The 14,367-nt window shown below is 50.9% G+C and overlaps 1 protein-coding gene across 1 annotated transcript in view; it reads left to right on the top strand.

The window, feature by feature from the left end:
* Positions 1–7,340: 7,340 nt before the first annotated feature.
* The window catches only part of ADGRA1 (adhesion G protein-coupled receptor A1), a 679,465-nt gene continuing 672,438 nt past the window's right edge, over positions 7,341–14,367 (top strand). The window contains exon 1 of the mRNA XM_029061334.2: positions 7,341–7,496. The gene's annotated coding sequence lies outside the window, so the exon portion shown is untranslated. The remainder of the gene's footprint in view (positions 7,497–14,367) is intronic.

Genomic DNA, 14,367 nt, shown 5'->3' with positions numbered 1-14,367 from the left:
GCCTGGGTTCAGAAGGTCATGGGTTCTCATCCCGGCTCCTCCACACGTCAGCTGTGTGACTTTGGGTAAGTCACTTCACTTCTCTGGGCCTCGGTTACCTCATCTGTAAAATGGGGATTAAAAATATGAGCCCCACGTGGGACAGGGGCTGTGTCCAACCTGATTCATTTGTACCAACCCCAGCACTTAGAAGAGCGCTGGGTGCATAGTAACTGCTTAACAAGTACAAATACCACAATAATTATTAGAACAAAAACGATGATAATAATGAGAAGAAGAATTATCATTATTATTGTTATGAGAGACTATAGTGGAAATATTACATATGATGTCTGTCCTCCAGAGGCTTACAGTCTAGTGGGAGAGACTGACGTGAAAGTAAATTATTGATGAGAGGCAGTTATAGGGTACGTAGAGAATATACTGTTGCACCCTGGAGGTGGTGACTACCCAAGTGCTTAGATTCATTCATTCAATAGTATTTACTGAGCGCTTACTTTGTGCGGAGCACTGTACTAAGCACTTGGAATGTACAAATCGGCAACAGATAGAGACAGTCCCTGCCCTTTGGCGGGCTTACAGTCTAACCGGGGGAGACAGGCAGACAAGGACAATGGCAATAGAGGCAAGGGGAAGAACATCTCATTAAAACAATGGCAAATAAATAGAATCAGGGTGATGTACAAATCATTAAACAAAATAAATAGGGTGATGAAGATATATACAGTTGAGCGTACGGGAGTGGGACGGGAGAGGGGAGGAGGAGAGGGAAAGGGGGGAGAAGAGGGCTCAGCTGCGGAGAGGTGAAGGGGGGGGTAGAGGGAGCAGAGGGAAAAGGGGAGCTCAGTCTGGGCAGGCCTCTTGGAGGAGGTGAGCTTTAAGTAGGGATTTGAAGAGGGCAAGAGAATCAGTTTGGTGGAGGTGAGGAGGGCGGGCGTTCCGGGACCGCGGGAGGACGTGGCCCGGGGGTCGACGGCGGGATGGGCGAGACCGAGGGACGGTGAGGAGGTGGGCGGCGGAGGAGTGGAGCGTGCGGGTTGGGCGGTAGAAAGAGAGAAGGGAGGAGAGGTAGGAAGGATGATATGGGATGATATGGGAAGATAGAGAAGCAGCTTGGCTCAATGGAAAGAGCCCGGGTTTGGGAGTCAGAGGTCATGGGTTCTACTTCCGGCTCCGCCACTTGTCAGCTGTGTGACTTTGGGCAAGTTACTTCACTTCTCTGGGCCTCAGTTACCTCATCTGTAAAATGGGGATTGAGCCCCAGGTGGGACAACCTGTTCAGCTTGTATTTCTCCCCCCTAGTGCTTAGAACAGTGCTTTGCACATTATAAGTGCTTAACAGATATCATTATCATATGGAAGAGCTACCCTAAAAATTGGGAGCACATAAAGTGGGAAAGTTTAGAAATTAATCAGGGAAGGCTTCCTGGAGGAGATGTGATTTCAGAAGGACTCTGAAGATGGGAAGAGCCGTCACCTGTCTGATGCAAAAGGACTTCCAATTGCTCAAAGAATCATATCTCCTGAGGACTTACTGTGCACGGAGCACTGCGCTAAGCCCTTGGGAGAGAACAATTAACAGAATCGGTAGCCGGGTTACCTACCCACAGGGAGCTTACAGTCTCTAGAGGGGGGATAGACATTAAAATAGTTCGTTGTGGGCAGGGATGGTCACTCTTTGTTGTTGCATTTTACTCTCCCAAGTGTTTAGTACAGTACTCTGCACACACTAAGCGCTTAATAAATATGATCGAACGAATTAAAATAAATGAATGACAGATAGGGACACAAGAGCCGTGGGGCTGAGGGTGGGATGAATAAAGCGTGCGTATCCAAGTACAAGCTCATGCAGAAGGGAGAGTGAGTAGAGGAAAGAAGGACTTGGGAAGCCTCTTGGAGGAGATTCATTCATTCAATCGTATTTATTGAGAGCTTACTGTGTGCAGAGTACTGTACTAAGCACTCAGCACGGTTGTGATTTTAATAATAATAGTAATGATTGCGGTATTTGTTAAAAACTTACTATGTGTCAAGCACTGTACTAATCTGTGGGGTAGATACGAGGAGATCGGGTTGGACACAGTCCCGGTCCCACATGGGGCTCACAGTCTCAATCCCCATTTTGCAGATGAGGAAACTGAGGCCCCGAGAAGTGCAGTGACTTGCAAAAGGTCGCACAGCAGACAAGTGGCAGGGCCGGGATTAGAACCCAGGTCCTTCTGACTCCCAGGCCCGGGCCCTTTCCGCTAGGTCACGTGAGACTTTGAAGGTGGGCAGAGGGATCGTCTTTTGGATAAGAAGTTGGGGAAAGTATCAGTCAAGAGGCCGGAAGTGGGCCGGTCAGTGGCAGCGGCTGGATCATGGTACAGTGAGTAAATTGCCATTAGAGGAGAGAAACGTGCGGGCTGGGTTGGAGCAGGAGAGCGGCGAGGTAATAATAATAATAATAATAATAATTGTGGTATTTGTCAAGCGCTTACTATGTGCCACTAAGCATCGGGGTGGATACAGGCAAATCGGGTTGGACACAGTCCCAGTCCCACGAGGGGTTCAAACCGTCTCAATCCCCATTTTCCAGATGAGGTAACTGAGGCACAAAGAAGTAAAGTGACTTGGCCTATAGGAGGGGGCTGAGTTCCAGGCGGGAGGGAGGCTGTGAGCGACAGGGCTCTGGAAACAGGGAGATGAGAATGAGGCTCAGCCATAGGACTATCTTGAGAGGAAGGAGATTGTGAGCTGGCGTGTAAGGGGAAGCAGCGTGGCTCAGTGGAAAGAGCCTGGGCTTGGGAGCCCGAGGTCATGGGTTTGAATCCTGACTCTGCCACTTGTCAGCTGTGTGACTGTGGGCAAGTCACTTCACTTCTCTGTGCCTCATCTGTAAAATGGGGATTAAGACTGTGAGCCTCACGTGGGACAACCTGTTTACCCTGTATCTCCCCCGGCGCTTAGAACAGTGCTCTGCACATAGTAATCGCTTAACCAGTACCAACATTATTATTATTATTATTATTATTAATGGGAGAAGAGAATAGATACAAGTAGGAGGGCGAGAACCGATTGAGTGCCTTAAAGCCAATATGCTTTAAAAGGAACAGGTGGCTGCCCCGTAACCACTCGCTTCTGGAAAATTTCATGGATGATATTTAAATAATCTGTCCTGCCTTCATATAGCCAAGAGGGATACTTGCTCTACCCACCCTTTTCCACTCTTTCAAACAAATCATTTCTTCTGGGAGAGCAACAGATCTATTACATCATTTCTTTAGATTTCTTTTACTCTCCTGGGAAAGTATCTTAACGATTAACCCTCCAAATCTGTCAGTACTCATCGTAGCTCCCATTCATATAAAAGTGCATGCATGTACGGTAATGCTACATGTGGCGATTAAGCAAAACAAAAGCAAAAAAATGTGTCCCGCAGATTTTCCTAGCCCAACACCCCAGCAGAACTATAGAGGAGACGAGATGCAAGATGTAGAAACCCAACTTTATTTCAATTAATTCATGGTATTTACTGAGCACTGACTATATCTACAGAACTGTATTAAGTACTTGGAAGATCTAATAGTACCATGATCCCTGCCCTCAAGGAGTTTACCGCCTAGAAGGTTTATTGAAAATCAGTAATGGGGAGCATGTGTATGAAGAAAGAGAGAGTGCGTGGGTTTCTAATGAAAGCATAGGCAGGGGATTTATGATTCGATTATCGCCAGTCACTGGTATTTATAGGTGTTCACCGTGTGCACTGTACTAAGCTCTTGGGAAGTACAACTCAGCAACAAATAGACGTAATCCCCGCTCACAAAGGGCTCACAGTCCATAGTCTTTCTATGCAGATTGTTGGAACAACCCTGTTAAAATGCAGTCTATTTTCTGGTAGTTAGTCCCTTTATCATTCATTCGATCATATTTATTGGGCGCCGCACTAAGCGCTTGTCACACAGTTGACGAGCGGCAGAGGCGAGTCCCTTGCAGTTCATTCATTCATTCTTTCCATCGTATTTATTGAGCGTTTACGGCGTGCAGAGCTCTGTATGTCATCCCTGCCCATAAACAGCGTACATCAGGTCAGGCTGGTGATTTTTCAAAATTGTCTATCCGTGAGACCATTGGCGTGTCTGCTCCACAGAAATGGTCCAAGGCGCTGGCAATGTAGCTGAAAGGGTTAGTCGCCCTTAGTTTTCTCCTTTGAACAAGGATCGCTCACTATCAGTAGGATTTACTGGGTGTCTCTTAATAATAATAATAATAATGTTGGTATTTGTTAAGCGCTTACTATGTGCAGAGCACCGTTCTAAGCGCCGGGGGAGATACAGGGTACTCAGGTTGTCCCACGTGAGGCTCACAGTCTTAATCCCCATTTTACAGATGAGGGAACTGAGGCCCAGAGAAGTGAAGTGACTCGCCCACAGTTACACAGCTGACAAGTGGCAGAGCCGGGATTCGAACCCATGACCTCTGACTCCAAAGCCTGGACTTTTTCCACTTGAGCCATGCTGTTTAATAATAATAATAATAATAATAATAATAATAATAATGTTGGTATTTGTAAAGTGCTTACTCTGTGCAGAGCACTGTTCTAAGCGCTGTGGTAGATACAGGGTCATCAGGTCATCCCACGTGAGGCTCACAGTCTTCATCCCCCTTTTACAGACGAGGTCACTGAGGCCCAGAGAAGTGAAGGGACTGGCCCACAGTCACACAGCTGACAAGTGGCAGAGCCGGAATTGGAACCCATGGCCTCTGACTCCCAAGCCCACAGTTTTTCCACTTGAGCTACGCTGCGAGCCCGTCGTTGGGCAGGGATCGTCTCTATCTGTTGCTCAAATGTCCATTCCAAGAGCTTAGTCCAGTGCTCTGCACAGAGTAAGCCTTCATCCCAACTCTGCCCCTTGTCAGTTGTGTGACTGTGGGTAAGTCACTTCACTTCTCTGGGCCTCAGTTCCCTCATCTCTAAAATGGGGATGAAGACCGTGAGCCTCACGTGGGACCCGATTAGCCTGTATTTATCCCAGCGCTTAGAACAGCGCTCCGCACATAGTAAGCGCTTAACGAATACCCGCATCATCATTATTCTTATTACTCGTCCGCTGTGTGAACCTGAGCAAGTCACTTCACTTCTCTGGGCCTCAGTTCCCTCATCTCTAAAATGGGGATGAAGACCGTGAGCCTCACGTGGGACCCGATTAACCTGTATTTACCCCAGCGCTTAGAACAGCGCTCCGCACATAGTAAGCGCTTAACGAATACCCACATCATCATTATTCTTATTACCACTCGTCCGCTGTGTGAACCTGAGCAAGTCACTTCACTTCTCTGGGCCTCAGTTCCCTCATCTCTAAAATGGGGATGAAGACCGTGAGCCTCACGTGGGACCCGATTAACCTGTATTTACCCCAGCGCTTAGAACAGCGCTCCGCACATAGTAAGCGCTTAACGAATACCCACATCATCATTATTCTTATTACCACTCGTCCGCTGTGTGAACTTGAGCAAGTCACTTCACTTCTCTGGGCCTCAGTTCCCTCATCTGCAAAATGGGGATGAAGCCTGTGAGCCTCCCGGGGGACGACCCGATGACCCCCGCATCCCCCCCGGCGCTTAGAACGGCGCTCCGCACATAGTAAGCGCTTAACAAGCGCCAACATCATCCCGAAATAGGCAGGAAAGAACGAATGAAGGAATCTGATGACGAGAGCGGGGGACGGGGGAGGCCCGGGGTGGGGGAAGGGGACCTGGGGGGCGGGCCGGCCGGGCGGCGGTGGGCGGGGCCCGGGGACGTCGACGACCCTCGGGAGGAGCCGATTGGCCGGCTCCCTTCCCCGACCGCGCCCCCCGCCCCGCCCCCTTGGCCCGGGACAGTTCGATTCCGGGCGTCAATGGGGAGCTGCGCCCCACGACGCCCTGCCGGCCTCCCTCCCTCCCTCCCTCTTCGCCGCGCTCCTCCTCCTCCTCCTCCTGCGGGCTCAGCTGGGATTCCCCTGCCTCGTCCCCCTCCTCCTCCGTGCAGACCTCCGAGAGCTCCCCTCCTGCCGGCTCGCCCGGGATCCTCTTCCTCCTCCTCGTCCTCCTCCTCCTCCTCCGGGCTCAGCTGGGATTCCCCTGCCTCGTCCCCCTCCTCCTCCGTGCAGACCTCCGAGAGAGCCCCTCCTGCCTCCTCGCCCGGGATCCTCCTCCTCCTCCTCCTCCTCCTCCTCCTCCTGCGGGCTCAGCTGGGATTCCCCTGCCTCGTCCCCCTCCTCCTCCGTGCAGACTTCCGAGAGCTCCCCTCCTGCCTCCTCGCCCGGGATCCTCCTCCTCCGGGCTCAGCTGGGATTCCCCTGCCTCGTCCCCCTCCTCCTCCCTGCAGACCTCCGAGAGCGCCCCTCCTGCCTGCTCGCTCGGGATCCTTCCTCCCCCTCCTCCTCCGTGCAGCCCCCCGAGAGGACCCCTCCTCCTCCTCCTCCTCCTGGGCGCTCAGCTGGGATTGCCCTTCCTCGTCGTCGCCCTCCTCCTCCTCCTCCTCCGTGAAGACCGCCCACAAGACCCCCCCCCCCCGCTCCTCCTCCTCCTCCTCGGTGCTCGGCCGGGACCCCTCGCCCTCCTCCTCCTCCTCCTCCTCCTCCGTGCAGACCCCCCGAGAGCGCCCCTTCTCTTTTCTCGGCCGGGACTCCTCCTCCTCCTCCTCTCCCTCCTCCGTGCAGACCCCCAAGTCTCCTCCTCGGTGCTCAGCCGGGACCCCCGAGAGGATCCCTCCTCCCCTTCCTCCTCCTCCCCGCCCGGCCGGGACCCCTCCTCTTCCTCCTCTTACTTCTCCTCCTCCTCCTCCGGGCAGACCCCCGGGAGGACCCCTCCTCCCCTTCCTCCTCCTCCGGGCAGACCCCAAAGTCTCCTCCTCCTCGGTGCTCAGCCGGGACCCTCCCTCCTTCCTCCTCCTCCGTGCAGACCCCCGAGAGGACCCCTCCTTCTCATCCCCGCTCGGCCGGGACCCCTCCTCTTCCTCCTCTTCCTTCTCCTCCGTGCAGACCCCCGAGAAGACCCCCTCCTTCCCTTCCTCCTCCGTGCAGACCCCCCAGAGTCTCCTCCTCCTCCTCGGTGCTCAGCCGGGACCCTCCCTCCTCCTCCTCCTCCGTGCAGCCCCCCGAGAGGCCCCCCGCGGGCCGCGCATCCCCGGGCTCCGGGCCGCGTGGGGGGGGGGGGGGGGGGGAGGAGCGGGGCGGCCGGTCCCTCCGGGCGTTGCCGGGGTGACGGGCGGGCGTTGCCGGGGTGACGGGCGGGCGCAGGATGCCCGGGCTGGGCCCCGTCCTGCTGTGCGTGTGCGGGGCGCTGCTGGGGCGGCCGGGGGGCGCTTCGGGGGGCTGCCCGGCCCTGCCGGTGGCCAGCAGCAGCTGCCTCTGCGCCGCCCACCGCCCCAAGGGACCCGCCCGCCGGACCCTGCGCATCAAGGTGGCCTGCCCCGCCGGCGACCTGTTGGAGACCCTGCAGCCCAGCCTGCTGCCGCGCCACACCGTCACCTTGTGAGTCTTCACCCAGCGCGCCGGGGCCGGGACTGATGATGTCGGTATCTGTTAATAATAATAATGATGATGGCATTTGTTAAGCGCTTACTATGTGCAAAGCGCTGGGGCGATACAAGGTGATCGGGTTGTCCCGCGTGGGGCTCACGGTCTTGATCCCCATTTTACAGCTGAGGGAACTGAGGCTCAGACAAGTTAAGTGACCCGCCCAAAGTCACACAGCCGACAGGTGGCGGAGCCGGGACCAGAACCCTTGACCTCCGACTCCCAAGCCCGGGCTCTTTCCACTGAGCCACGCTAAGCGCTTACTATGTGCAGAGTACTGTTCTAAGCGCTGGGATAGACACAGGGGAATCGGGTTGTCCCGCGTGGGGCTCACGGTCTGAGTCCCCGTTTTACAGAGGAGGGAACCGAGGCCCAGAGAAGCGAAGTGACTCGCCCACAGTCACACAGCTGACAAGCGGCAGAGCCGGGAGTCGAACCCATGACCTCTGACTCCAAAGCCCGGGCTCTTTCCACGGAGCCACGCTGCTTCTCTTGGGACTCATCATTAGAGTCATCGAAATCCTCGTTCAGCGCTCACTCTGGGCCACTGGACCGAGCGCTGGCGCGGAGACGGGGGCGCGGTCCCGGTCCCACGTGGAGCTCACGGTCCCGATCCCCCTTTGACGGACGAGGTCGCTGAAGAGGCCCGGAGAAGTGAAGCGGCTCGCTCGAGGTCGCACGGCGGACGGGTGGCAGAGACGAGATTAGAATGATGTTAATAATCGGGTGATCTGTTGAGCGCCGACTGGGCCGGGCGCTGTGCCCGACCGCCGGTGTGGAGACGAGAGAATCGGGTTGGACACGGTCCCGGGCCCACGTGGAGCTCCCGGTCTTGACAGACGAGATCCCGGAGGAGGTCCGGAGAAGTGAAGCGGCTCGCTCCAGGTCACACGGCAGACAAGTGGCAGAGACGAGATTAGAATGATGATGATAATCGGGGTATCTGTTGAGCGCCGACTCTGGGCCAGGCGCTGTATTGAGTGCCGGTGTGGAGACGCGAGAATCGGGTCGGACACGGCCCCGGTCCCATGTGGAGCTCACAGTCTTGACGGACGAGATCACCGAGGAGGCCCAGAGAAGTGAAGCGGCTTGCCCAAGAACACAGAGCAGACGAGTGACCGGGCCGGGATTAGAATAGTGATAATAATTAGGGTATTTGTTAAGCGCTTACTCTGGGTCAGGCACCGTACTAAACGCTGGCACGGATGCGAGCGGATCGGGTTGGACGCGGTCCCTGTCCCTCATCGGGCTCACGGTCTTATTCCCCATTTTGCAGATGAGGTCACCGAGGAGGCCCAGAGAAGGGAAGTGGCTTTCTCGAGGTCACAAAGCAGACAGGGGGCGGAGGCAGGATTGGAACCCACATCCTCTGACTTCCAAGCCCGGGTTCTGGCTACTAAATCTGCTCCGGCGAAAGGCCCACCGACCCCTCCCCCTGGGCCCCCGGCCTTCGCCTTCACGTGCTCCACCACCCGGGGAGTGGATCAAGCCCGGCCCTGGGAGTCAGAAGGACTTGGGTTCCAATCCCGGCTCCGCCATATATCTGCTGGGTGTCCGGGGGCCAGTCACTTCACCTCTCTGGTCCTCAGTTCCCTCGTCCAGAAAACGGGGATGAAGAGTGGGAGCCCCATGTGGGACAGGGACTGTATCCAACCTGATTTGCTTGTATCCACCTCAGCGCTTAGAACGGTGCTGGGCACATAGTAAGTGCTTAACAAATATCATTAGTATTATTATTCGGGACCTTCCTGGAGCCCTAATTCCAGGCCTGGAGAGGTGGGGCACCCCAGAGACCCCCATTCTAGGAGAAATGGGTGTTCATAAAGCTCCCGGGATCCCCAAGCCTCCCCCGGCTCCCGAGCATTACTCTGGAATCCTCCCATTAGGGAATCGCACGATTCCCAAGCCTTGCAACTTCCAAAAAACTTTTGTCACCGGTTCTTCGAAGCAGAAGCGCAGACTGTCAGCTCGCTGTGGGCAGGGAATGTGTTTGAAGTTCTAGTGTCTTCTTCCAAGTGCTTATTACAGTGCTTTGCACACAGTAAGCATTCAATAAGTACGATCACTAATAATAACAATCTTCAGATAAACTTTTTTGGTATTTGAACAGCTGAAGGCATATATTTTCCATCACATTGCGCGTCGTATTGCTTATCAAGGGGAGGGGGCTGTTCAGGTTTTGTTGCTAAACGGCACCTAGGATTTCTCTTAATAATAATGATGGTATTTGTTAAGCGCTTACTGTGTGCCCAAGCATTGTTCTAAGTGCTGAGGTAGATACGAGGTAATCAGGTTGTCCCACGTGGGGCTCACAGTCTTCATCCCCATTTTCCAGAGGTCACTGAGGCCCAGAGAAGTGAAGTGGCTTGCCCAAGGTCGCACAGCAGACAAGTGCCGGGAGCTGATATTAGAACTCGGGTCATCTGACTCCCAAGCCCGGGCTCGCTCTTTCTTTCTTTCTTTCTTTCTTTCTTTCTTTCTTTCTTTCTTTCTTTCTTTCTTTCTTTCTTTCTTTCTTTCTTTCTTTCTTTCTTTCTTTCTTTCTTTCTTTCTTTCTTTCTTTCTTTCTTTCTTTCTTTCTTTCTTTCTTTCTTTCTCTTTCTCTCTTTCTCTCTTTCTCTCTTTCTCTCTTTCTCTCTTTCTCTCTTTCTCTCTTTCTCTCTTTCTCTCTTTCTCTCTTTCACTCTTTCACTCTTTCTCTCTTTCTCTCTTTCTCTCTCTCTCTCTCTCTCTCTCTCTTTCTCTTTCTCTTTCTCTCTTTCTCTCTCTCTCTCTCTCGCTCTCTCTTTCTCTCTCTCTTTCTCTCTCTCTTTCTCTCTCTCTCTTTCTCTCATTTATTGAGCGCTTACTATGTGCAGAGCACTGTACTAAGCACTTGGAATGTACAAATCGGTAACAGATAAATCGGTTCCACTAAGCCACGCTGCTTCTTGCTTTCACAGATCGGTCGGTGTGGGGGAAGCACAGCGTTTTACTTTTTGGAAGAAGCAGGCTCTGAAGTCTTCCCCTTCCCTCCGTTTTAAGGCTTTCGTTTTCCGGAATCGATTCGACCAGCTGGGATGGCTCTGCATCGGAACCCTGGGCCTGGTTTCAATCCCAGTGATCCCTAAACAATGAACGGTGTGAGCTGGCCTGAAAGTCCAAGTGGACTTTGGCTAACTAGAAGCAGCACGGCATAGTGGATAGAGTAAGGCCTGGGAGTCAGAGGGTCATGGGTTCTAATCCCGCCTCCGCCACTTGGCTGCCATGTGACCTTCTCTGGGCCTCGGTGACCTCGCCTGGAAATTGGGGATGGAGACCGTGAGCCCCATGTGGGATAGGGACTCGATTCGCTCGTATCCGCTCCAGGCTTAGGACGGCGCCTGGCACGTGGTAAGCGCTTAATAAATACCGTAATTATCATTTTATTATTAGAGCTGGAGGTGGAGTTGGGAAGCGGGTGGTCATTTACGTGCTGGTTTGGAGTTTTATCACCCACGCTGCCTCTTCGCTGCCTCTTCGGTGGTGGCGGTGAGGGAGAGAAGTTCACACATTCAGCTCCTTCCTGACTTTCGACTAGCCAGACATCAGGTGACACGAGAATCCGTGGAGCGGCTCGTAATGAGAACAAATTGATATAAACACGTAAATCCTGGAATCCCTCTAAGAGCCCAGAGTTGTGGACTTCAGGCACGGCTGACAGTTGGACAGAATTCAGTCTTTAGATCATGCCCAGATTCATCTCCCCCCCACCCCTTTACTGTTGAATTTCATTCTGTTGACAGTTCCCGCTGTGAACACGTCCACTGTTCACTCCGCTTTTCTTCAAGTCAACACTTTCTAGAAGACAACCGGTCGAGAGAATAATTTGCCACATCTGGAAAACTTATGCTTGTCAATGTACAGATGTGCTGTGTATACTGCAGTGTGGGTTTTCCTAAGCCGTGCGGTGGGAGGCAGGGAGGGTCGGATTTGTGTGCTCTGTGTGTGTGTGTGTCTAAATTTTGCTAAAATGTTGGAGGTGGTAGTTTTACGCTGCTTATTTCTTATACTTGGGCCAGGCTTTTTCATACAACCTTGCTTTGGCAGTTTGCTTTAGCCTCTGTCTTGATACATTCCACTATTTCCAAAGAACTAAAAAAGTTAATCACAAACTACGCTTTTCCAGGCACTTGCAAATCTAAATCTCCCAGAATGATTGCCCACAAAAGGTTATTTCCTAACGGGTCTAATCTGTAAAACAGTAAGGACGATAAAGACCTCTTCTGGATACGATAACATTTTAAATTAACCTCTCTGTTTTCAAATAGTGTTGTGAGAGTTCAGGCCTTGGGCTGTGTGTGAGTTTCAGAGGGAACTGTGATCCCATACTGAATTGAATGTTACATTGTATTTTATCTTTTAAGAACCACTTGGAAAGTTAGCACGGTGATATGGATTTTTCAGGATTCAAATAGGTGACCAGGTGGCAGAAATATGATATTTGGCAGAAATATGATATTCCAATATTAGAGCATTTCAGTCATTTGTGAGAATGATACTTAGGTTTATTTTATCTTTCAAAAATCATACAAGTGGTCACATTTCAAATCACTAGAATCCAACTGCAAACCTAAACTTTCAGGCATTTATTGTTTATGCCCTAGCCTGTGGTAAGAATTAAAACCAATTAAGTCTCCAGTGCACTTCCCAGCTTTACTTTTTTTCAAGTGAGATATATATATCTCTGTGTGTGTGTGTATTTATATAAGTACATATAATTAAAACATTCAATCATACCTGAGAAAACCATCATTTAATAGAGTGCTTAAGTTCATAAAGCAGTTACTTTTTAGCGTAAAGATTTGAACTTTTGGATGAATTTTTGAGTGATTTCTGAATATCCAAACTGTTGACAGAGATTGTCAAAGACAATGTTGAAGTTGTTTTCCCCATGGAAACTAAAGGGGAGTGGAGATCTGTATGAGCAATTTGATCAGTTCTAGGAATCGACGGTAGTAACAAAGTTCACAGAGAAGTGCTCGCTTACATTTTTTTTTCTTTAACCCCAGCTGCTTGGTTAATCCAAACCCGATATCGGTTCAATCCGTTTTACTATTCCGTAGAGGAAGGGTACTAACATGTGGAAACTAGCCACTTAGTCTTTTGAAATAATTTAATAATTTTAAAATAAAGAAAACAGAGGTATTTGGTGCTTGTGTTATAAGGACAGTACAATTCTATTATGTGAAAAATATTAATATTTTGTTCTCTCCATCTGGTGATCCAAAATTCCTTAAGCATTAAAAAGTCGTCTTAACTACTGATTGAAATTGAGCTTTTCGTGTAGAAGTGCAATTGTCATTATCTTTAGACAGAGCCTGTTTAGCAGCCTTAATTCTTACGTATTTCATTCTTGTCATCCAAGTTTACGTAGCGACGTATATTGTTATTTGTGTATTTATGGAGTCCCTAATTTATTCAGCTATTTCATCCTGAAGCAGTTGAATGCATCTTCTTCCTTCAACTCCCATTATTTCATATTTATAGGGAGTTTACTATGGGCAGAGGGCAAGGCTCTTGGGGGAATGCAGAATAAAGCAAGTAGACATGACCCTGCTCGCGAGAAGTTTAAAACCTAGCCAGGGAGATAGTAAAATTCAAAACTTAGGGCTAGGTCTATGAGCTACCTGGTGGAGAAGACTCGGGGTACAGTCCATAGACCGTAAGCTTCTTCGGGGCAGGGATCGCACCGACCAACTCTTGTTAGAGAAGCAGCGTGGCTCAGTGGAAAGAGTCTGGGCTTGGGAGTCAGAGGTCATGGGTTCGAGTCCTGGATCTGCCACTTGTCAGCTGTGTGACTGTGGGCAAGTCACTTCACTTCCCTGGGCCTCAGTTACCTCATCTGTAAAAAATGGGGATAAAACTGTGAGTCCCAGGTGGAAGAACCTGATCACCCTGTATCTACCCCAGCGCTTAGACCAGTGCTTTGCACATAGTAAACGCTTAACAAATACCAACATTATTATTGTTATAGTTGTTGTTAAGCACTGGGGCTGATACAAGTTAATGAGGTTGGACACGGTCCCTGTCCCACAAGGGTCTCACACTCTTAATCCCCATTTTATAGAAGAGATAACTGAGGCCCTGAGAAGTGAAGTGACTTGCCCAGTTTCACCCAGCAAACATTTGGCAGAACCCAGGTCCCAACCCCGAGGTTTATCCACTAAGCTACTCTTAAAGCTACTAAAAGGTGGGTGGGGAGTGTAGTGGTTTATCCATTGGGAAGGTATTCAGGTTAGAATGGTGGGGGCGGGGGGAGATGCAGGATGTGAGCAGGAGACTACAGGTGAAAGAGATAAGAATGACAAACAGTGAGTTTGGAAATCATTTTGTCTCTTTCCCCCATTAAATTGTAAACCCTCCGGGGTCTGGAAATATTCCGCACTTCCTGCTTCTCCACTATTATAGCACTAATGAATTTCTATGCTCCTTTGCACTCAGATCTGTGTATTCTAGTGCTTAGTTCAGTGCTTTTCCCACAGAAAGTGCTCAATAAATAAATACCATGGATTGATGGATTCAATTATGTATTTTGACCACTTGAATTGTAAACATGTTTATTTTTGTCTCCTCTGCTAGAGTCTAAGATTTTTCCGGGCAAGGGGAGTGTCACTTCTTTATTCTCTACTTCCCGAAGACCTAGTATAGTGCCCCACACCAAATAGGCTCTCAGTAAGTGCTACTTCTATACTAGTCAGTTATATTTATCGAGGCCTTCCCAGACTGAGCTTCCCCTTTTCCCTCTGCTCCCTCTGCTCCCTCTCTGCTCCCCCTTCACCTCCTCTCAGCTGAGCCCCCTTCCCCC

Source organism: Ornithorhynchus anatinus, chromosome 3 (genome assembly GCF_004115215.2).
Source record: "Ornithorhynchus anatinus isolate Pmale09 chromosome 3, mOrnAna1.pri.v4, whole genome shotgun sequence".
Lineage (NCBI taxonomy): Eukaryota > Metazoa > Chordata > Mammalia > Monotremata > Ornithorhynchidae > Ornithorhynchus > Ornithorhynchus anatinus.
Note: the sequence above shows the minus strand (reverse complement) of the source record. Positions and strands in the feature narration are given on the sequence as shown.